The sequence below is a fragment of the Cnephaeus nilssonii genome, assembly GCF_951640355.1.
Source record: "Cnephaeus nilssonii genome assembly, chromosome: 6".
NCBI classification, from domain to species: Eukaryota; Metazoa; Chordata; class Mammalia; order Chiroptera; family Vespertilionidae; genus Cnephaeus; species Cnephaeus nilssonii.
Genome location: NC_137077.1, coordinates 105,244,511 through 105,268,040, shown reverse-complemented (window position 1 = coordinate 105,268,040; position 23,530 = coordinate 105,244,511). Strand labels below are relative to the sequence as shown.

General features: G+C 45.4%; 1 pseudogene across 1 annotated transcript; it reads left to right on the top strand.

Moving 5' to 3' along the window:
- The first annotated feature begins 18,351 nt into the window (after positions 1 to 18,351).
- On the top strand, positions 18,352 to 23,229 carry LOC307100901 (E3 ubiquitin-protein ligase Mdm2-like; annotated as a pseudogene). The gene is made up of 2 exons: positions 18,352 to 18,449; positions 21,818 to 23,229. The product of its transcript is annotated as an E3 ubiquitin-protein ligase Mdm2-like (transcript).
- The last annotated feature ends 301 nt before the right edge of the window (positions 23,230 to 23,530 follow it).

Here is a 23,530-nt window from a genome sequence, read left to right as displayed (position 1 = left end):
TCATTGTGTGTCATAGCAACCATTCAACTGGTCATTCTGGCCATTTCAGTCATTCCAGTGGCTTAGGCTTTTATATATAGAGATTTTATGAGATAAATGTAATGTTAATAATAAATTTAAACAAAGGAAATACAGTAAAAATCTAGAGCAATTTTACTAATGAACATATTTTTAAAAATCTCAGCAAAAGAGAAAGAATAGGAAATATAGCAGTATTTAATAAAAATACAGCAAGAACAAGTGGAATTTATTACAGGAATATAATACTGGTATGATAGAAAATGTATTATCACAACTGCTCATATTAATAGGGTCAATGAAAGAAACATTTTTATCAACACAATAAATGCATGAAAAGCAGTAAAAAATGTCAAGCATATTTATGACAATAGTTCTTACCAAATTAGATGGGACGTGTTTTTGTTTTTAAATCTTAAAAAATGTCTATTAAAAGTTGCTATTTAATGGTAAAAATTTAGATTTACTTTTATTTAGGTGAGAGATTATCCCTATTATTTAATACTAGGGGCCCGGTGCACGAAATTCATGCACTGGGGAGGGGTCCCTCAGCCCAGCCTGCCCCCTGTCACATACTGGGAGGCATCAGGAGATGTCCTATGGATGGCTTAAGCCCACTCTCCATTGGGAGTGGACCTAAGCCGCAGTCTGGCTTCCCTTTGCTTGAGGCAACCGGGCTGATCGGGGGAAGGCGCCCGCCCCATCACCCCTCTGCTGCAGCCACTGCCAGTCACCACAGCTGCCCAGGTATTTTCATCAACACAGACCCCAGTCCCTTCACCATGAAAAAATGACAACTTTCTTTAAGCATTTTCAAGATGTGTCTTTCATAGAATATGACATTTCTTTATTTTTCTTTTTATCCTCACCTGAGGATATGTTTCCATTGATTTTTCCCCCTTCCCTCTGATCCCAAGCTTGGCCCCTTCCCAAGCCAAAAGCCTCCGCCCCAGGTTTAGGCTTGGGAAGGGGTCTTCCCCCTCCACCCCTGCACCTCTGATAATAGGCTTGGCCCCTTCCTAAGCCTAAAGCCTCTGCCCCAGGTTTAGGCTTGAGAAGTGGTTGTCCCCACCCTCTACCCCCGCCCGGAACCTCCGATTGCAGGCTCCTCCCCTTCCCAAGCCTAAAGCCTCCTCCCCAGGTTTAGGCTTGGGAAGCGGTCCCTCCCCCACCTCTGATCATAGGTTTGGCCCCTTCCCAAGCCTAAAGCCTCTGCTCCAGGTTTAGGCTTGGGAAGGGGTCGTCCGCCCCACCCCCCGCCCAGAACCTCAGATCACAGGCTCGGCCCCTTCCCAAGCCTAAAGCCTCCGCCCCAGGATTTATGCTTGGGAAGGGGTCCCGCCCCACCCCCCACACCTCTGATCGCAGTCTTGGCCCCTTCCTAAGCCTAAAGCCTCTGCCCCAGGTTTAGGCTTGGGAAGGAGTTCCCCCCACCTCTACCCCCCCTCTCATTGCAGGCTCAGCCGCTTCCCAAGCTTAAAGCCTCCACACCAGGCTTTAGGCTTGGGAAGGGGACCCCCGCCCCTCAGATCACAGGCTTGGCCCCTTCCCACGCCTAAAGCCTCTGCCTGATGGCTGGCTGGGAGTGACCTGGGTGCCGAGGAGGTTCCCCGGACTCAGGTATGTATGCAAATTAACCGCCATCTTGGTTGGGTTAATTTGCATACTCACCCTGATTGGCTGGTGGGTGTGGTGGCTTGGGCGTAGTGAAGGTGCAGTCAATTTGCATATTACTCTTTTATTAGGTAGGACTAGAGTCCTGGTGTATGAAATTCATGCACTTGGGGGGGTGTCCTTCACCCAGCCTGCACCCTCTCCAATCTGGAACCCCTTGGGGGTCCCCTGTGGGATTGGGCCAAAACCTGGAGTCAGACATCCCTCTCACAATCTGGGACTGCTGGCTCCTAACTGCTCACCTGCCTGCCTACCTGATTGCCCCTAACCACTTCTGCCTGCCAGCCTGATCACCCACTAACTGATCCCCTGCTGGCCTGATTAACACCTAACTGCTCTTCTGCCAGCCCAATTGCCCCTAACTGCCCTCCCCTGCCAGCCTGGTCACCCCCAACTGCCCTCACCTGCAAGCTGGGTCCCCCCAACTGCCCTCCCCTGCCAGCTTGATGGCCCCCAACTGCTCTCCCCTGCAGGCCCAGTCCCCCCAACTGCCTTCCCCTGATGGCCTGATCTTGCCCCCACGGCCCTCCCCTGCTGGCCTGATCTTGCCCCCAACTGCTTTCCCTTGTCGGCCTGATCACCCCCAATTGCCTTCCCCTGCTGGCCTGATCTCACCCCCAACTGGCCTTCCCTGCCAGCCTGATTGCCCTAACTGCCTCTGTCTGTCTGATCACCCCTAACTGCCCTCCCCTGCCAGCCTAATCTCACCCCCAACTGCCTTCCTCTGCTGGCCAATTTGGTTCTGATTGGTTTGTTCCTATGCCAGTCAGCATCAAAAGCTCCACCTCCTAGGCAGCCATTGGCTCTTCACAGTTGACCCAGATTTGGTTCTCTTTTATTTTTATTTTGGAAAAATTTATTTACTGCATTTCTCCAATTAAGATGAATTTTATAGTCCCATCTCTCATGGGCATATTCATTTTTTAAAATTTCTTTATTAAGGTTTTATATATGTTCTGATTGGTCAGTTTCTATGCCAGTCAGCATCAAAAGCTCCGCCTCCTAGGAAGCCATTGACTCCTCATGCTTCACCCAGATTTGGTTCTGATTGGTTGGTTTCTATGCCAGTCTGCATCTCTGGGCCTATCAATGGGGCCTGATCAGAAAGGTGGGGCTGATCAGCAGCCCTGGTGGAGGCTTGGGAAGAAATGGAGGCGCGGCTGCTGGAGAGAAAGAGAGAGGCAAGTGCTAATCAACAGCTGCCACAGAGGCTATGGATTAGACCCTGCTTCTCTCTTAAGGCCTCTCTCCAGGCCTGATTTGCAGCCCCCTCAGCAGTCAGTGCTGGGTCACCGTGCCTGCAGCCACAGCAGTCAGTGCTGGTTTGCCACAGCAACCCAGCTCTGACTGCTGACTGCAGGACTGACTTCTGGTTGGTCAAGCCTCCAGTCATGATGGGACCCAGGGTTTTTATATATTAGGATTGCACTAGAGGTTTTAAGCAAAGCTAAAGTATTTGAATTGGAAAGGAACATGCAAAATATTTGGTATTTGAAAATAGTAGAGTTTTTATAAGACTAAAAAATAATATGGTAGAATAACACATGCAATTTGTATTATCATCAAAAAGTATGTGGTATTTGGGAATACATTTAATAAATTATAAAAAGTTACTAGACATCAAAACCCAAGATAAATGTAGATATATATATTATTTTGCTAACTTGGAAAGAACAAATATTTTAAAGATGGCAATTGTACTCAGATTAGTCTACAAATTTAATAAAATTCTAACCAATTATTAAAGGGCATTTTAAATTGAAACTTGATGACTGACCCTTAGTTCATATGGAAAAGTAAGGAATATTCAAGATAATTATAAATAAGATAAAAGATGAGGAAGAAGAGAAAATAAAGAGAAATAATAGAAGGAGAAGTGAGTCACCTTTACAAATAATGTCTGTAAAGCTAAAAACATAAAGTAATAAAAAGGCAGGGGTATAAATTTGATAAGAATCTGATCAGAACTCATGTAAATATGTAGTGTGGATGAAAAGGGGCCACATGCTAACCTGATTAGCTGAGGAAAGACTTGAATGGCAGCCATGAAAACTCAGAGACCTAAAGTAACCACAAAGGATGGTCTGAAATTAATTAAAAATAGAGCTACCATACGACCCAACAATCCCACTCCTGGGTATGTACCCGAAAAACTCAAAATCATTTATACGCAAAGATATATACACCCCCTATGTTCATTGCAGCATTATTCACTGTGGCCAAGAGTTGGAAACAGCCAAAGTGCCCTATGATAGAGGATTGGATAAAGAAGATATGGTGTATATATACACAATGGAGTACTAATGGCCATAAGAAAGGATGAAATAACGTCATTTACAACAATTTGGATGGACCTTGAGAACATTATGCGAAGTGAAATAAGTCAATCAGAGAAAGCTAAGAACTATATGATTTAACTCATATGTGGAATATAAAACTGAAACTTATGTACACAAACAGAAGTGTGGTGGTTGCCAGAGGGGTGGGGAAGGAAGGGGTCCAAATATGAGGTGACAGGAGAAGATTTTACTTTTGGTGGTGGGCACATGGTCCTATATACGGATTATGTAAATTAGTAATCCACACATGTAACCTGTATGTTCCTGTAGACTAATGTCACCCCAATAAAATGAAAAATAATTTTTAAAAAAGCATAAAGAACAGCAAAAAAGAAAAACAAAAAACCAAAACCAAAACTTTTTTATTAAAAAGTAATCTATAGTGGGTAGTCATGTCCCAGGCCAGTATCTTTCCTGACAAAGATCAACTTTGATCTTAACTGAGCCTGTGTCTTTTTGCATCTAGATAAATACTTTTGGAATGTCAGGTTTACTTGTAACTTCCCTTTTTCCAGACTTCTCAGGGCACACCAATGCACCAGGGCTCCAGGGCGGCAGGGCAGAAACCACAAATTTCCTCACTGTTATTGTTATCATGTTAATTGTTGACTGTTAACTGTCCTGTACCCACCTATGTAAAAGAAGCATGTATCTATTGTTTCACTTTTTATCCAATCCCAGAGTTTCCCCCCACTTTGCTTTCTCCCACCTTCCTAATCTAATACCAATGGATTTCATGTAACCCATGTGACCACCTTTGATAATAATTTATATAAATAGGTGAAAAACCACCATTCTCTGGAGCATTGTCTCAATGCATTGAGATTCTGTTTCCCAGCAATTGTCCACAGTTTGGTTCAAGTAAACTCACATAAATTATTTACAGGTTTGAATGTTTCTTATATTAACAGTGGGCTTGATATATGATACTAGTGCCATTATTAATTAGTGGGGAAACAATAGACTATTTAATAAATAAGATCCTTATAACCTTATAAAAGTCATCTCCATATAATTAAAGTCAAAACATAAAGAGCAAATCTTTAAATATTTAGATGATTTTGTAGAGGATATCTATCTCTATGACCTTGAATTAGGAAAGGTCGTTTTTTATCATTCATGAATTTTCTTGTTTTAATAACATTTAAAAAGCAAACACCAAGAAGAAAAAGATTAATATGTTAAAAAAATAAATTTGTGGCCCAACTGATGTAGTGCACTGGTTAGGCGTTGACCTATGAACCAGGAGGTCACAGTTTGATTCCTGGTCAGGGCAAATGCCCAGGTTGTGGGCTCAATCCCCAGTAGGAAGCATGCTGGAGGCAGCCAATCAATGATTTTCTCTTATCATTGACTAGTGGCCCGGTGCATAAAATTCGTGCATGGTGGGGAGGGTGGTCCCTCAGCCTGGCTTGCACCCTCTCCAATCTGGGACTCTTTGAAGGATGTCCTATTGCCGGTTTACAGGGATCGGGCCTAAACTGGCAGTTGGACATCCCTCTCGCAATCTGGGACTGCTGGCTCCTAACCGCTCACCTGCCTGCCTGCCTGCCAGCCTGCTTGCCCCCAAATGCCCCCCCCCCCCCGCCAGCCTGATCACCCCCAACTGCCCCCCATGTCAGTGTGCTCACCCCCAACTGCCCCTCCTGCTGGCCTGCTCACCCCAACTGCCCCCTGCTGCTGGCCTGCTCATCCCCACCTCCCCTCCCCACTGGCCTGCTCACTCCAAACTGCCCCCCTGACACTGTCCTGATCACTGCTAACTGACTCCCACTGACGTCCTGCTCACCCCCAACTGGCCCCCCTGATGGTCTGCTTACCCCCAACGGCCCCACCCCCACCAGCCTGATCACCCACAACTGCCATCCCATCCTGGCCTGATCACCCACAACTGCCCTTCCCTCTTGGCCTCTAACCGCTCTACCTTGGCCCCGCCACCATGGCTTTTTCCAGAAGAATGTCCGGAAGGTCTCCTGGGAGGTCTTCCAGTCTAATTAGCATATTACCCTTTTATGAGTCTCTCCTAACTGCCCTTCCTTGCAGGCCCAGTTGCCCCCAACTTCCCTCCTCTGCTGGCATGGTCACCCCTAACTGCCCTCCCCTGCAGGCTTGATCCCTCCCAACTGTCCTCCCCTTGCAGGTCCTTTAGAGGCTCATAGAAATAGAAATCTGGTGATTTAGTTGATGGCAATGTAGCTACATCCTCCTCCTGTGCCAGCATTCAAGGCTCATTAAAAACAAATGAATGTAGGAGTCGATGCTGCTTATCTGTGGGGAAACTTAAAGACCGTGCTTGTAAAAAGGGCTTTTGAGTTGTTCAAAAGCCTACCCAAATAAATGAGGGTGATTCTCAAAATTTTGGGGGCAGTACTGTTCATGTTAACTGACTGCTTTAATTATTGGGATCTTTTAAGGCAAATTGTGTCTGTAAGTTAGGAGGCAGGAGTATATAGAAGAAGGCATTCTTGAGATTTAGTACTACAAACCACTCTGTGTCCTCTGGAATCTGGGCAAGTAAAGCATAAAAGTTAGGGACAATTGGCTCGATAGGAATCACTGCCTTATTTATTAGTTACTAGGGGCCCAGTGCATGAAATTCGTGCACTGGTGGGGGGGGGTCTTCTCAGCCCAGCCTGCCCCCTCTCACATACTTGGAGCCCTCAGGGGATGGGGAGCGGGCCTAAGCCGCAGTCTGGCCTCCCTTTGTGGTAGACAACCAGGCTGATCAGGGAAAGGCACCAGCCCCATCACCCTGCTGCTGCAGCCACTGCCAGTCACCGCAGCCACCAAAGTGTTTTCATCAACATGAACTCCTGGCCCTTCACCATGAAAAAATGACAACTTTCTTTAGGCATTTTCAAGATGTATCTATTTTCATAGGATATGACATTTCTTTCTTTCTTTCTTTCTTTCTTTTTTTTTTATCCTCACCTGAGTATATGTTTTCATTGACTTTTAGAGAATGTGGAAGAGAAAGGGAAAGACAGAGAGAAACATCAAAGTGAGAGGAACACTTTGATTGGTTGCCTCCTGCATGAGCCCTGACCTGGGCCCCAGCCAGGGAGGAGCCTGTAACTTAGGTACATGCCCTTGATCAGAATCTAACCTGGACCCTGCGGTTGGCAAACCTAGGCATTACCCACTGAGCCAAACCGGCTAGGGCAGGATATGACATTTCTTAGCCCTCCACCAGCAGACCTTCGTTTTTTTCCCCCAGGATTGTGGTGGAAAAGCCCTAGATCACCTTTTTGGATTCTTATACCCAAGTTACTAAGAATATTACCAGTGGCATACAGGGAGCTTAGCCAATGAGCGGTCAGAAAAGGTATTTCCTCTGTAGTTCACACCTATCTCCTCTGACCAGCTCCGCCCCTGCCAAGGCCTAAAGCCTCCAACCCTTGGCAGGAGACCCCCAGCTGGCTGGATCTACAGGCTCCGCCCCCGGCCAAGGCTGAAAGCCTCTGGCCAAGGCTCTGGCCCTGGGCATGGACCCCCAGCTGGCTCCAATCACCCGCAGGGGACCCCAGCTGGCTCCGATTGCCAGGCTCCACCCCCCGCCAAGGCCACAAGCCTCTTTTTGAGGCTTGGGCTCTGGGCAGGGATCCCAGCTGGCTCCGATCACCCTCAGGGGACCCCAGCTGTCTCCGATCGCCAGGCTCTGCCCCAGCGGCCAACGCAGCAAGCCTCTGTTTGAGGCTTGGGCCCTGGGCAGGGACCCCCAGCTGGCTCTGATCACCCGCAGGGACCCCCAGATGGCTCAATCGCCTGGCTCCACCCACAGCCAAAGCTGCAAGCCTCTGGCCGAGGCTCGGGCTCTGGGCAGGGACCCCCATCTGGCTCCCATTGCCTGGCTTCCACGCCCAGCCAAGGCCGAAAGCCTCTGTTTGAGGCTCAGGCCCTGGGCAGGGACCCCCAGCTGGCTCCGATTGACAGCAGGGACCCCAGCTGGCTCTGATCGCCTGGCTCCGCCCCCCGGCCAAGGCCAAAAGCCTGTGTTTGAGGCTTGGGCCCTGTGCAGGGACCCCCAGCTGGCTCAATCACCTGGCTCCACCCACAGCCAAGGCTGCAAGCCTCTGGCCGAGGCTTGGGCTCTGTGCAGGGACCCCCAGCTCGCTCCGTTCGCCTGCAGGGGACCCCAGCTGGCTCCCATTGCCTGGCTCCGACCATGGCCAAGGCCAGCAATGGCAGGGGAAACCCAAGCCTCCCTCCTGCTCTCTGCTGCGGCAGCCATCTTGGTTGGGTTTATTTGCATATTCCCTCCTGATTGGCTGGTGGGCGTGGTTGGTGGACGTGGCTTGTGGGTGTAGCGGAGGTTTGGTCAATTTGCATATTACTCTTTTATTAGGTAGGATAAGCCCTGAACTAGTCCTCCCCCTCTATTAAGCTCTTGTACCCCTAAGATGGGGGTATTTTAAGGACTATAACAAGGTTTCAATAAACTTTGGGCTTCCAAAATAGATGATGTATTAGAATATTGAGTCCTTCTAGAGCCTCAGGATTGAGACAATACTGTTTTCTGATATGGTATGAGGCTTTCAGCAGGATCAGGAAGGCATGAGAAAGGAAGAACTTACCCCAATTATACCCCAAAGTCTGAGAAAAATATCTACTTACTAGAGGCCCGGTGCATGAAATTCATGCCCAGGGGGGTGTATCCCTCAGCACAGCCTGCACCCTCTCCAATCTGGGACATCCTTCTCACAATCCAGGACTGCTGGCTCCCAACCGCTTGCCTTTCTGCCTGCCTGATTGCCCCCTAACCGCTTCTGCCTGCCAGCCTGATCACCCCCTAACCACTACCCTGCCAGCCTTATCAATGCCTAACTGTTCCCCTGCCTGCCTGATTACCCCTAACTGTCCTCCCCTGCCATCCTGGTCACCCCTAACTGCCCTCCCCTGCTGGCTATCTTGTGGCAGCCATCTTGTGTCTACATGGGGGCAGCCATCTTTGACCACATAGGGACAGCCATCTTGTATGTTGGAGTGATGGTCAATTTGCATATTACCTCTTTATTATATAGGATTGGCTACCCAGACATGCCTGTAATGACTACAGCCTCTGAGGGTGATTTACCAGGGTTTTGGAGGAGTACAGAGAAGGTGGCTTTCGTATCAGGGAGGAAATTAATTTCCTCCCTCTACTGTCAGGCTTACTGAGGGCTCCTGGGTGGAGATGGCAGTCCTTTGAGGAGCCAGGTTGGAAGACTCGAGCACCATCAGTCCTGCTGGGCCAGCTGGTTGCCAGCCTTGCCCCAGAGACCTCAGTCTCCAGGTGCAGTCCGACTTCTAGTGGTTTCCTTGACAGGCAGAACAGGGCTTTGGGAGTCAACCATGCCCCTTGGGTAAGGTGACCAGATTTTAACATTGGTAAAGCGGGACACCATTGACCGGGGCAGGGGGGGGATTCTTGATTAAAAATTTGGTCTATATGGAGCAACAAACATTTTCATAGAATGCAAAAATAGTATTGTAATATATATTTTTAAATTTAAACATAAGTACAATTTACAAATATAATAAATAAAAAATTATGTATAGTATTATTTTATTCTTTGGCATATTTCTCATTTGAGTGAAATTTTTTTTAGTAGATTGCTGTTGTTGTTTAAAAGGTCATCAATTTGCCGTAACGTAACTTGTGTCACTTTCAAGGCCGGCACTAGACTTTTTGCCGCCACTATAAAATATAAATAATACGAGCACTGTCTGCTAAATTCAAGAAAATTTATGTATTTATGAAATAAATACATAAATTACTTACCTAAATTATCTGAATAGCTGATTTGTAATGACATCACTTGTTTAACTAGCTTACTAGCATGCAGTACGATGTGTGTCGTCTGAGAGACAGTTACAAAATGTTTTCGTCGTTGCCAATCCCCAAAAATGCCATTGTTCATTCAGTCCAAACAATGGTGGTCAAATTCTAACAACTGATCAACAATGCGAACTTTGATAAGCAGTTCTCGATAATCAGTTCTCAACAATTATTTGTTATTATTAAAGTTTAACATTATAAGATTAAAAAAATAATATAAAACTCATATCCTGGCTAAATAGCCACATGGCCGCTGAAAACCGTATATTCCCTTCCCGTTCTCCCGCTGTTCCCTAGCTTGTCGTGCATTCTTTCCAAAAATCGGGACATTTTTAAAACGCCGCGGGACGTGGGAAAAATTGTTAAAAATCGGGACTGTCCCGCCAAAAGCGGGACGTCTGGTCACCTTAGCCTTGGGGCAGCTCCGGCCCATAACTCCAACTTGTCTACAGTTGTAGCAGGTGACCGGTACTGACTGTACACCTATGGAGTCTGACTGGGGCCCTTTCCTTGCTGAAGCGCAGCACAAACAGCCTTGGTTCTGGCCTGGCTTCCTCCGGTTCTCCTTTTTCCTCCTTCTGGTTTCTATTATGGAACACAGAGGTGGTAACTTTCAGGAGATTCTTCTAAAGTACTCTTGGGACCAATAGCCAATTCTTGCAACCTCCTGATGTCTGGGATAGCCTGAGTGATAAATTTGTCCTTAGAATTAGTTGTCCCAATCCTGAATCTGGGGTAATGTTGGTGTGCTTAACCAAAAGCCTCCCTGAGCCTTCCAAAAAGGCCGAGGGATGTTCATTAGCCCTTTGATTAATGGTGGTTAATTTAGAGTAATTAACAAGCTTTTGTTTTACTACATCTGAGGTCTTTTATAATGCAGAACTGGTAGTGCTTTATTTTCCACTTCTCAGTTTTAGGATCCCATTGAGGGTCTACAAGGGAAATTGTTTCTTGTCCTGTTAAGAAATCTCTATTCCTTTCCTCAGAATTCTTTATTTCCCTGGCATAAGTAAGAAAGTGATTATTCCCAAATTTTCTTGCTTTTTCTAGTATACCCTGCCTTTCAGTGGCTGAGAGGGTCAGACTTAATATGAGCATGATGTCTCTCTATGAGAGATCAAATACTTGAATGAGGTTTTGAAAGACCTCAATGTATTTGTCAGGGTCTTCTGAGAACTTTCCTAAATCACTTTTAGTTTGTTTCATGTCCTGGAGTGTGAAGGGGATCTGGGCTAAAGTATGGCCAGACCCTTCATCTGCCTTGGGGCAAATTAAGGTTGGCTCAGTCCTGGGTGGGAGCATGGCCTCCATCTTCTCCCTTGGTGGACTTGGGTTGTTAATGCCAGGAGCAAAGAGTTAAATTTACAGTTTCCCACCTGCCTTTGGCTTGTTCCCTAGAGTAAAGAAAGCCTAGAAATATGGGACTTCCAATTACTTCCTATTTTTTCTATTGAAAACTTCCTCTGGGGCTAGCTTCTAGTATTTTTTTAGTTGGTGTGTGAGGCCAAACCTAAGTGTAGAGAAGAATCAGGCATTATTTCTTTAAGATTTGTGGGTCAAACTTATAGGGGCTGTTTTTTGTTTTTTTTTTAATGTAATGTGTATGGCATGCTTCCCATTAGAAGAAAAGAAGAAAGAAAATGAAGCACACAAGGATGTTTCTTGTATCCATTGTGCTTGCAAAAGACTTCCTTTCCAGTGGGGTGTCCCCGACCTGGCCAAGGCTGAAGGGAAGTCCCCACTCTCAAACTAGGAGTGAGGGGTACCTTGCCCACTTACAGTCGCTCGCAAACAAGGCTGTCGGGTGGACTAACCACACTTACCACGGCGTTGATATCCTGAGCTCACGCAGAGGCCACTCTCCTGCCTTCCCATCTCATGGGGGAAGCATACATAACCTGTGTTCTGTTCCATCGACAGCGGTTCTCTGTAATTGAAAATGTCTGCGATGTTCTAATGTTTCTGAAGTAGTCACTGAATTGGATGGTTAAGTATCTTTTGACCTGAATTCCCGTGGGATTTACTTTAGGATGAGGACTTAAGAGGGCTTACACAGTACCCAGAACCCTGGTCTGGCCAATATACAGTGGTCTGAGTAAAGAATAAACAGCTCCGATCCCCATCCCTTGTATACCCCTCGTCATTAATGGATTCATCCTCTGCCTGGTTCTTGGGGAATGGATGGAATCTCTTTCTGGTCAAATTTAGTACTTTAAAGTCTCTGCACACTGGCTTAACTTTTGATTTCTATTGAACCTTAATTTCTGTGGTTTTACTTTCGAACTTTAAAAATGTCACCTTAGAGATTTTGCTTTCTTTTAAACAGGGCAATCAACTTGGTTGCTTCCCTGCCAGGAGAAGGATATACTAGATGACTTTACAGGGAACTATTTGGGAAAAAGGTACACCTTTTTAATTTTTATTAATGGTGATTGTTGGTGGAAGAGATTTTTAAACTTCCCCTTTTAAGCTTAAATTTACCCCTGAATATATAATGTTCATTTGTATATTTTACCCAGGTATGTTAGGAAGGGGATGCCACTTTCTATATGTACTTTAATAATTCTCTGAAGTTTTAAAAACTTCTTTTAGTTCAAAGATATGACCTGCTTAGATGCCTGCAGTTTAGAGTAAGTCAGAGTCCTTTCTATGGGTTTTTCTAAAGACTTAAATGTACCAAAGTAAAGCAATGGCTGTCCAAAATGACAAAATTCAAAAGTGGCATGATTATAGATTTGTTTAAAATGCAATTGATTAAAACCTTTACTTTGTAACATTCTGAGACAACAATCTTCTAGTACAACAAAAAAAATTGTATATAAAGGATAATATGTGGTATGTGGCTTATTGCAAACAGTGTATTGAACATTGAAAATAATTTAAAACCTCTAATATGTGAAACACAAATATCCAGAGTGTCACTGGCAGATGCAGAGAATTATTACCCTTGCCCTTTGTTTCTGACTGAAAACTTCCTGTTTGAACTTGGCTCTGAATTTGTGTAAGTTTTTTTTTTTTCCTGAAGCAGGCTGAAATTTCTATAACATTCAAAGTATATGTATTTGTGTTTTTTTTTTGAAATTTTTATTATGGAAAATACCAAACATCAAGAAAAACTGATAGAACAGCAAAGTATATGTATTTGAATAAAACACTGCTATTAGTTTTTATTTGACTGAGTTTCCTCATGTAATTTCAAGTATATTGTATTGCTCTAATTTAGTTTAAAAATATTTCTTTTTAGAGTGAGAGAATAAATCTTTGCATCACCTCAGGGCCCCCGGGGTGTCACAAAGCTGTCTCTCAGTTAAATTATTGAAATATTACATTCGGAAAAGCTGACAAATATACCCAATTTAAAGATTATGAAAAGTTAAACCGGTTTTAACATTTAAAGATTTGGTCCTGACCACAGAATTAATCCTTTTTCAATCTGGATAATAAATTATTATATTCTAGTAATGCCACAGAAGTCCAGAATATACTTTGAATTATAGAGAAAATGCTGGGAGGTCACGCCTACTGCTTACCTATCCCCTTGCATCATGTTCCTATGAGAGCAAAAACCGCAACTGCCCACCCCATAGCCAACCTCAGTTCCCCTTTGGCTGGCCTGTGTGGGTTTGTGACATCACAGGCAGGCGGGGACCATCCCATCCCCAGCAATACCAAAGCTGTGTACTGTTTGATGGACATAAATTTCCCCTGCCCTGCCCCTTTCCTAAGCACCTGCACAGGTTTGGCAAGTGCCACCTTGGAACCGAAAAAATAGCTTGTCTGAGTAAAACTGCCCTTTTTCCTTTTCTCCTTCCCATCTTGCACCAGGTGGGGGAGATAATAGTTTGTTAATTATAGGCAGGCTACAATTTTACCTAGTGGTCTGGCCTTTGTTTAAACTTTCCTGGGTTAACATATATGCAACCTTCACAACTTTTACACTTTCAAATTAGTCTTAAAATCTTAACCCAGCACAGCAAAATGACCTTTGGTTATGAGTGGCACAAAGCCCACACAGAGCAGAGACAGAGGGCTCCCTATGTTCATAAAAACAGCAAAGAGCAGACTAAGCTAGCAAAGAATATCAGTAACCAAGGTTACATTACAGACAAAAAGTCTCTCAAAATTCAAACCCTGCCATGTGTTCAGTCTGTCCACAAGCAGCTGGACCCTCAGCAAAGTGAGATGTGCCCTATATTTTAACAGATTGATCTAAACATTAACAGAAAACATCAATAGAAACATTGTTATACACAACTAGAGGCCCGGTGCACCAATTCATGCACCAGTGGGATCCCTCAGCTTGGCCTGCGGGATCAGGCTGAAACCAGCTCTCCAACATCCCCTAAGGGATCCCAGATTGCAAGAGGGCACAGGACAGGCTGAGGGACCCCACCAGTGCATGATTGGGGCTGGGGAGGGATGTGGGAGGTTGGTCAGCTGGGGAAGGACCACGGGAGGGCTCCTGGGCATGTCTGGCCCATCTCGCTCAGTCCCTGCAGCAAGCTAACCTACCAGTCGGAACATTTCCCCCTTTTGGTGGTCAGTGCAACGTCATAGTGACTGGTCAACTGGTTGACTGACTGCCCCCTGGTGGTCAGTGCACATCATAGTGAGCGATTGAGCAGCCTTAGCATATCATTAGCATATTATGCTTTGATTGGTTGAATAGATGACTGGACAACCAAACACTTAGCGTACTAGGCTTTTATTATATAGGATATTTACAAGTGTGTACAATCCACAGACACTATAAAATGCACTCTATTAAAAAAGTACCAAAGCAGAGTCATGTCTCCTGTTCCTGGTTTGGGGACTGGCCCTCCCCAGAACCTCAGTATTTTCCCAATGGACTATTTTTGCCCAAGCATATGGCTTGCCTGGTTGTCTCGCATATATTCTCTTTGTGTCATTTTTGCCATCTTCCAAAGAAAAACAGTCTTGGGCCTATTCTATAGTATCCATGAAGAGTCCACCCAAAATAGGGTGGGGCGCACCTTCCTTTAAGCCAGCCTTTCCCTCTCCATGGTATAGAAGTCCCGGACGCATCCCCAAATTATGAGAAATAGCTCATCTACCCAAATTTTAAATGACAGAATGGGAAACAAAAACATGGCAAAATGAAACTTTTAAGAATGCTCATGAGAGCAGGTGCACATTTTACAGTATCACAATAAAGGCGAGAAGCAAGCGACCCAGTAATTAATGGGCTAACTTAACAGCTGTGTCTAGCTATAATGCTAATTCTTTGAAAGGCTAAAACTTCTACAGGGGTGGTGGCAAGAGCAGCTAAGGGCTGTGATGAACTCCTGTTAGGCCTGATGGAAAATCTAGGGCCATGCTCATATGCCAGGAGTGGAAAACAGTTGGCTTGGCCCCTTCTGTCTTAACTCTTGCCTAAAAGTTTTTCCCTTAGGACTATTACTAGAGAGGCCTGCACAAACGGAGACTGAGCAGTTTAAGCTTAGTGGGACGTGGACCGCGGAGGCATTGGTCTTATTGGCTAGACCTAACTGAGATATAAAGTAGAAGAAGCAAAAGGCAGATGAAGGAGATAGGGGGAAATGCCCGCTTTTAGAAAGGCAGCCAAGTTTAAGTGGCGGGCGGGCATCCATCAGCCTCCAAAATCATACAGGTGACAGAAAACGGAACGAATCCATGGGTGCAGTCACCATTTGGGATGAAGAGAGTTGACTTACAAAGAAATTCCCAGATGACACACCATAATGAAATGAAATTTTTGGACTGGAACACGCGGTGTTCCCCTGGGCAGACTGGTTCCCAGTTCTTTGTCTGTGGGAATCAAAGAATGAATCCACAGATGAAAGGTGGGATACCAAAGGTGGAAATTTACTGAAGAACAAGTACAGACTCCCATGTGGGGAAAGGGAAAGATTCTCACAGCACAGACTCCCACGTGGGGAGAGGGAAAAGTCCCACTGAGTTCCTTTTCCCTATCCTAATAAAAGAGTAATATGCAAATTGACCATACCTCCGCTACACCATCAAGCCACGCCCACCAGCCACGCCCACCAGCCAATCAGGAGCGAGTATGCAAATTAACCCAACCAAGATGGCTGCGGCCACAGAGAGAGCAGGAGGGAGGCTTGGGTTTCCCCGGCAATGGAGGGAGCCAAACTTTCCACACACCCTGGCCAGCCGAGGCCTCCACTACAGGCTACAAAGTTTCAATTATACAAGATAAATAAATCCCAACAAAAATGGCTGCCACCACGGAGCGAGCAGAAGGCTTGGCTCTGCTCCATGCTACAAAGTTTCAATTGTAGAAGATAAATAAATCCCAGATACCAGGACCTCCACTTGGGTCGCCAGGGGGCGTGGTTGGTCTGCAAACCAGCACAGGCCCCTCACCCAGGCTGCCCCATGCCCCAAGGGAACCCCCACACTGATCCGGGACACCCTTCAGGGCAAACCAGCTGGCCCCCACCCATGTACCAGGCCTCTATCCTATCTAATAAAAGAATAATATGCAGATTGACCATCACTCCAAAACACAATATGGCTGCCCCCATATGGTCAAAGATTCTGCTCCCATGTGGAAACAAGATGGCTGCCACAAGATGGCCAGCAGGGGAGGGCAGTTGGGAGGAACTAGGCCTGCAAGGGAGGGCAGTTGAGGGCCATCAGGCCAGCAGGGGAGGGCAGCTGGGAGAGACCAGGCCTGCAAGGGAGGGCAGTTGGGGGCGATCAAGCCTGCAGGGGAGGGCAGTTAGGGGTGACCAGGCTGGCAGAGGAGGAAAATTGGGGGTGACCGGGCCTGCAGGGAAGGGCAGTTGGGGGGGGGACCTAGGCCTGCAGGGGAGAGCACTTGGGGGGTCCCAGGCCTGCAGGGGAGGGCAGTTAGGTGTGACCAGGCCTGCAGGGGAGGGCAGTTAGGGACAAACAGGCTGGCAGGGGAGTGGTTAGGGGGTGATCAGGCTGGCAGGCAGAAGCGGTTAGGGGCAATCAGAAAGGAAGGCAGGCGAGCATTTGGGAGCCAGCAGTCCTGGACTGTGAGAGGGATTTCCGACTGCCCGTTTCCTAAACGGGCAGTCGGACATCTCTCGAGGTGTCCCAGATTGGAGAGGGTGCAGGCTGGGCTGAGGGACACACCCTTCCCCCACCCCCTCACCCCCGGTGCACGAATTTTGTACACTGGGCCTTTAGTGGTTTATAAAGGCTGAAGATCTTTGTGCCTTGATACCCCTCTGATTGGTCACTATTCCCTTGGACTGGTTACTATGGTAACTTCTGAGCTCAAAAGTCTAACCTCACATGGGACATGTGAGGTTTTCCTCCCCTCCTTCCTTTTATTTTGTAAATATAGACCTTTTACTGTTTTGCAGCTCCCTCATTCTATGGAAATGTACCTGTTGCAGCTTTGCAGCTCCCCTATTCTAAGGAAATATACCTTCTTCTGCTCTGCAGCCCTGTGTTTCTTCTATGGTCCCCTTAATTTCTAACATTGCTAAAATTTCCTAAACCTATCTTTTTCACCCCCCAAAATTCCTGTTTTATTACCCTTCTGAAAAAACAAACAAAAAACATGTGTGGGCATCACTTATTTAAAAAAAAATATCTTCAGGTGAATTGGGGCCAATTTGACCTATAAAATGTATGTTGCCCTGTAACATGCCCTAGTTGAAAGGGGACAGGTTCTGAACTTAAAACAGCCATTGGTTGCTCAGATACCCCTACCATTTACATAGAAGCTTTACTCCAAGGGAGAGGGAGAGGGAAACTTAGTTGGGTAGGGTTAATAACAAAGTAGCCCAAGTATCTATGAGGGCCTTAGTAACTTCTCCTTTTATAATAATTTCAATTTCTCCTAAAGTATTAGTAAGAAGGGGAAAATATCCTCTCACAGTCCTGGAGCAGCCCTATGTTTGCTTCTGTTTTCTCTTTGTAAATCACATTTCAGTTTTTCTACAATATTTCTTATGGTGACCAGGCCTTTTTTTTTTTTTTTTTTTCAGAAAAAACAGACTCCTCTACAGTTTCACAGAAGACCTTATTTAGTAATTCTGTTGCCTTGCTCTCATAAATCAGTAGGTGTATTAATTGGAATAGGTCAGAATAGCCAGGATTACATGTTGTAATAGCTAAATTTGGGTGAATCCATCAGGGTCCTGGATAAAGTTGAGAACAATTGCTGGTTCCTCTCTAGCTGAGAACAGCTTTTTACCAAAGGGAGCTGTTAGAATTCCTCTTCCTATTTTCTTTCAAGTCAGTGGTAGTAGAGGAGACAGCAGGGGAAGGATGAAGGGAGAGAAAGAGCAAATCTGGATAAGGAATCTCAAAAAGCAAAGGAGGGTGCAGTGTCCTCAGGTGGTAGGGGTCACAATTTCAGTGCCCATTGTCTAGCTTTGCTCCTCCTGGGGCATGTGTGGGCTTGTGTTTCTAGAAGAAGAATGGAGGAAGAAGCCAAGCCTGAGGGGCAGTCCTAAGCCCTCTGACTGAGGCCCTGCCGCTTCCTACATCAGGAGCCTCCTCTGGACATAGCAGATGTGCAATACCAGTATGTCTGTGTCTACTGATGGTGCTGTGAGCACCTCACAGATTCCAGCTTCTGAACAAGAGACCTGGGTTAGAGAACCAAGATGGTGGCATAGGTAAACACCTATACTTGATGCCTATCACAACCACATCAAAATTACAACTAAAAGGCAGAACAACTACCACCCAGAACCATGGGAAATCTGGCTGACTGGAAGTTCCACAATTAGAAAGATGAAGAAAGCATATTGAGACCTGTAAGAGGTGTGGAGGCATGGAAAGTGCTGGAACCTGGATGTGCTGCTCTTTTAATCTGTACGGAGATACAAGCTCCCACTTGCTATGCATTCCAGTTTTGGACAAGACTCTGGGGGATCCAGACACATACAGGGAGAAACTGGACTGTCTGGCATGGGGACAGGAACACGAGGGTGGCTTTCTCTCAGAGGTGCTCGCAGCGATCATTGTTCCTGCACGGGCGCATGGGAGAGACCCAGGGACCTCTCCAGTGCAGGGCTGACTGGCAGCCACTGCTGTTTGCTCTGCCCTGGTGATTCCCAGAGACCCCACCCCACCCAATTTACAACCCCACCCAAGCTGTGCGCATCGACTTTTGCATATGAATGGCCTGTCCTTTCTCTGCCTAAAACCTGTCAAACTGCAGATGGGTCAGAGAGCCCCAGAGCTTTCAAAAGAAGGCCCAAGGCTTGGCTGCAATAACTTGCCTTGCTTCACAGCTGGGCCTTGTCTGGGCACTTCCAAACCCCATACAAGGAGAAGGAATCTGAAGATGTCTCTGTAGCTCCTGCTGGGTGGCCCCAGACAATGGCTGACCTAGCACCTCCTTGGAGAGCCAAAAGCCAGTGTACCCAGTGGTCAGAGTGAGACCATACTGGGTTACAACGCTTCACATCCATAAGAGACACACTCAAGGGGCAGACTCAGTGAGCACCAAAGCCCCACTGAAGCAAGTCCTGCCCCATAAGGGTGTCTCCTGTGCAATAGATCTTTCAGTGCAGACACAGCTGGTCATCACAGCCAATTGGCCTGGAGGTCAGTTCTTCCCAGTGATACCAACAGCAATCAAGGGTTAACTACAACAAGATTGTGCAAACAGCCCACAAAGGGGTGCACCAAGAGCGTCCACCTCAGGTGACTGGGGAGGCTGAGCCACTGGGTCCTATAGGACACCTACCACACAAGGCCACTCTATCAACTCAAAGAGACTTAGCAGCTACCCAGTACATAGAAACAAACACAAGGAAGCAGCCAAAATGCAGAGACAAAGAAACAAGTCACAAATGAAAGAAATGGATGAAAGCAAAATACTGGATATAGAGTTCAAAACCATGGTTATAATGTTACTCAAGAATCTTCTAGAAACCTCTGAGAAATTTAGTGAGACCCTGAATGATATGAAAAAGGACCAATCAGAATTTAAGCATACACTGACTGAAATAAAGAATAATATACAGAAATTCAACAGCAGACTAGAGGATCCCAAGAATCAAGTCAAAGATTTGAAATACGAAGAAGCAAAAAACAACCAACCAGAAAAGCAAAAAGCAAAACGAATCTAAAAATATGAAGATAGTGTAAGGAGCCTCTGGGATAACTTCAAGTGTACCAACATCCGAATTATGGGGGTGCCAGAAGAAGAGAGAGAGTGAGATATTGAAAACCTATTTGAAGAAATAATGACAGAAAACTTCCCCTCCCTGGTGAAATAAATAGACTTACAAGTCCAAGAAGCGCAGAGAACCCCAAACAAGAGAAATCCAAAGAGGACCACACCAAGACACATCATAATTAAAATTCCAAGGGCAAAAGACAAAGAGAGAATCTTAAAAGCAGCAAGAGAAAAACAGTTAATTACCCACAAGGGAGTACCCATGTGACTGTCAGCTAATTTCTCAACAGAAACTATGCAGGCCAGAAGGGAGTGGCAAGAAATATTTAAAGTGATGAATAGCAAGAACCTACAACCAAGATTACTCTACCCAGCCAAGCTATCATTTAGAACTAGAGGCCTGGTGCATGAAATTGTGCATGGGGCGGGGGGGTGTGTCCCTCAGCCCAGCCTGCACTCTCTCCAATCTGGAACCCCTCGAGGGATGTCCGACTGCCCATTTAGGCCCAATCCCAATAGGATTGGGCCTAAATGGGCAGTCGGACATCCCTCTCACAATCCAGGTGTGTTGGCTCCCAACTGCTCGCCTGCCTGCCTTCCTGATTGCCCCTAACTGCTTCTGCCTGCCAGCCTGATCACCCACTAACCACTCCCCTGAAAGCCTGATTGATGCCTAACTGCCCTCCCCTGCAGGCCTGGTCACCCCTAACTGCCCTCCAATGCAGGATCCCCTCTCAACTGCCCTTTCCTGCAGGCCCGGTTGCCCCCAACTTCTCTCCTCTGCCAGCCTGGTCACCCCTAACTGCCCTCCCCTGCAGGCTTGATCACCCCCAACTGCCCTCCCTTGCAGGCCTGGTCCCTCCCAACTACTCTCCCCTGCTGGCCATCTTGTGGTGGCTATCTTGTGTCCACATGGGGGCAGCCATCTTGCATGTTGGAGTGATGATAAATTTGCATATTACTCTTTTATTAGATAGGATAGAGGCCTGGTGCACGGGTGCGGGCTGGCTGGTTTGCCCTGAAGAGTGTCCTGGATCAGGGTGGGGGTTCCCTTGGGGCATGAGTCAGGCTGGGCGAGGGGCCTGTGGTGGTTTGCAGGCTGGCCACGCCACCCAGTGACCCAAGTGGAGGCCCTGGTATCTGGGATTCATTTATCTTGTATAATTGAAATGTTGTAGCCTTGAGCGGAGGCCAGGGCTGGCCAGGAAGCTTGGCTTCCTTCATTGCCGGGGAAACCAAAGCCTCCTGTTTGCTCCGTGGCCGCAACAATCTTGGTTGGGTTAATTTGCATACTTGCTCCTGATTGGCTGGTGGGCATGGCTTGTGGGCATAGCAGAAGTATGGTCAATTTGCATGTTTCTCTTTTATTAGTGTAGATTGAAGATCAAATAAAGAGCTTCACAGACAAGAAAAAGCTAAAGGAGTTCATCACCACCAAACCAGTATTATATGAAATGCTAAAGGGTATTCTTTAAGAAGAGGAAGAAGAAAAAGGTAAAGATAAAAAATTATGAACAACGAAGTGACAACAAATACATATCTATCAACAAGTGAACCTAAAAATCAAATGAATAAAAAACCTGATGAACAGAACAAACTGGTGAATGTAATAGAATCAGGGGCATGAAAAGGAAGCAGACTGACAATTCTTGGGGGAATGGGGTTGTTGGGGGAGCGGGAAGAGATTGGACAAAGAGCTTACACCTTTGGTCGAGGTCAGTGGGGGGTGGGGGGAAAGCCTGGAGTGGGGTTGGAACCAGGTGGAGGGGAGCTGTGGGGGGAAAAATGAGGAACATCTGTAATAATCTGAACAATAAAAATTAAAAAAAAAGAGACCCTGGTTAGACCAAAGCCATTGTTTTGGAAGTTGTTAAAATCTGTTGGTGCACAAAAAGACCCTTATACTATGAAAGAGGTTATATTTTATCTTGGTTAGTATATTATGAAGAAATGATTATATGTTGAGAAGAAACAGCATATTGTATATTGTTCCAATGATCTTCTAGGGGATTTGTGTGGAGTGCCAAGTTACTCTGTGAAGATACACAGGAAAATATCCACAATGATCTTCAGAAACTTGGTAATAGTCAATCAGCCGGAACCATCAGATTCAGGCACATCTGTGAGTGAAAACAGATGTCACCTTGAAGATGGGAGTGATCAAAAGGACTCTGTACAAGAGCTGCAGGAAGAGAAACCTTCATCTTCAGATTTGGTTTCTAGACCATCTACCTCATCTAGAAGGAGAACAATTAGTGAGACAGAAGAAAACTCAGATGAATTATCTGGTGAACGTCAACAAATGTGTCACAGATCTGATAGTATTTCCTTTTCCTTTGATTAAAGCCTTGGGTTCTGTGTGTAGTAAGGGAGATATGCTGTGAAAGAAGCAGTAGCAGTGAATCAACAGGGACTTCATCAAATCCGGATCTTGAGGCTGGTCTAAGTGAACAATTAGGTGATTGGTTGGATCAATATTCAGTTTCAGATTGATTCAGTGTAGAATTTGAAGTTGAGTCTTTCAATTCAGAAGATTATAACCTCACTGAAGAAGGACAAGAACTCTCAGATGAAGATGATGAGGTATATCAAGTTACTGTGTAACACTCAAGGGAGAGTGATACAGACTCATTTGAAGATGATCCTGAAATTTCCTTAGCTGACTATTGGAAGTGTACTTCATGCAGTGAAATGAATCCTCCCCTGCCATCACATTGCAACAGATGTTGGGCCCTTCATGAGAATTGGCTTTCTGAAGACAAAGGGAAAGAAAAATGAAGAATGCCTGAGGAAACCAAACTAGAAAACTCAACACCAGTAGAAGAGGGCTTTGATGTCCCTGATTGTAAAAAAAGTACAGTGAATGATTCCCAAGAATCATGTGTTGAGGAAAATCATGAAGAGATCACACAAGCCTCCCAATCCCAAGAAAGTGAGGACTATTCTCAGCCATCAATTTCTGATAGCATCATTTATAGCAGCCAAGAAGAAGTCAAAGAGTATGAGAGGGAAGAAACACAAGACAAAGGAAATGTGGAATCTAATTTTCCCAATAATGCCAGCGAACCTTGTGTGATTTCCCAAGGCTGACCTGAAAATGGTTGCATCGTCCATGGCAAAACAGAACATCTTATGGCATGCTTTACATGTGCAAAAAAGCTAAAAAAAAAGAAAAAGAAAAGAAAAGAAAAAGAAATAAGCCCTGTCCAATGTGTAGACAACCAATTCAAATGATTGTGCTAACTTATTTCTCCTAGTTGACCTACCTATAAAAGTAGAATTATATATTTCTAACTATATAACTCTAAAAATTTAAAAATGAAATTTTATTTTTTTGCATGTATGAAAACAAGAAATGATCACAGTACATGTAGATTTGTTTTGTGTTGTGTAATTTCCTTACTTTGGGAGAGGGAAAATTTTACTTCTGTGTATATTTTATATTTAAGTTTTAATATAATTTTAATTGGATATATAGATCATTCTTTACTCTTTGCATTTATTTTAAATAATTTCCACTTTCTCTTAAATGAGAAGTGTCTGATCTTTTAAAAAACA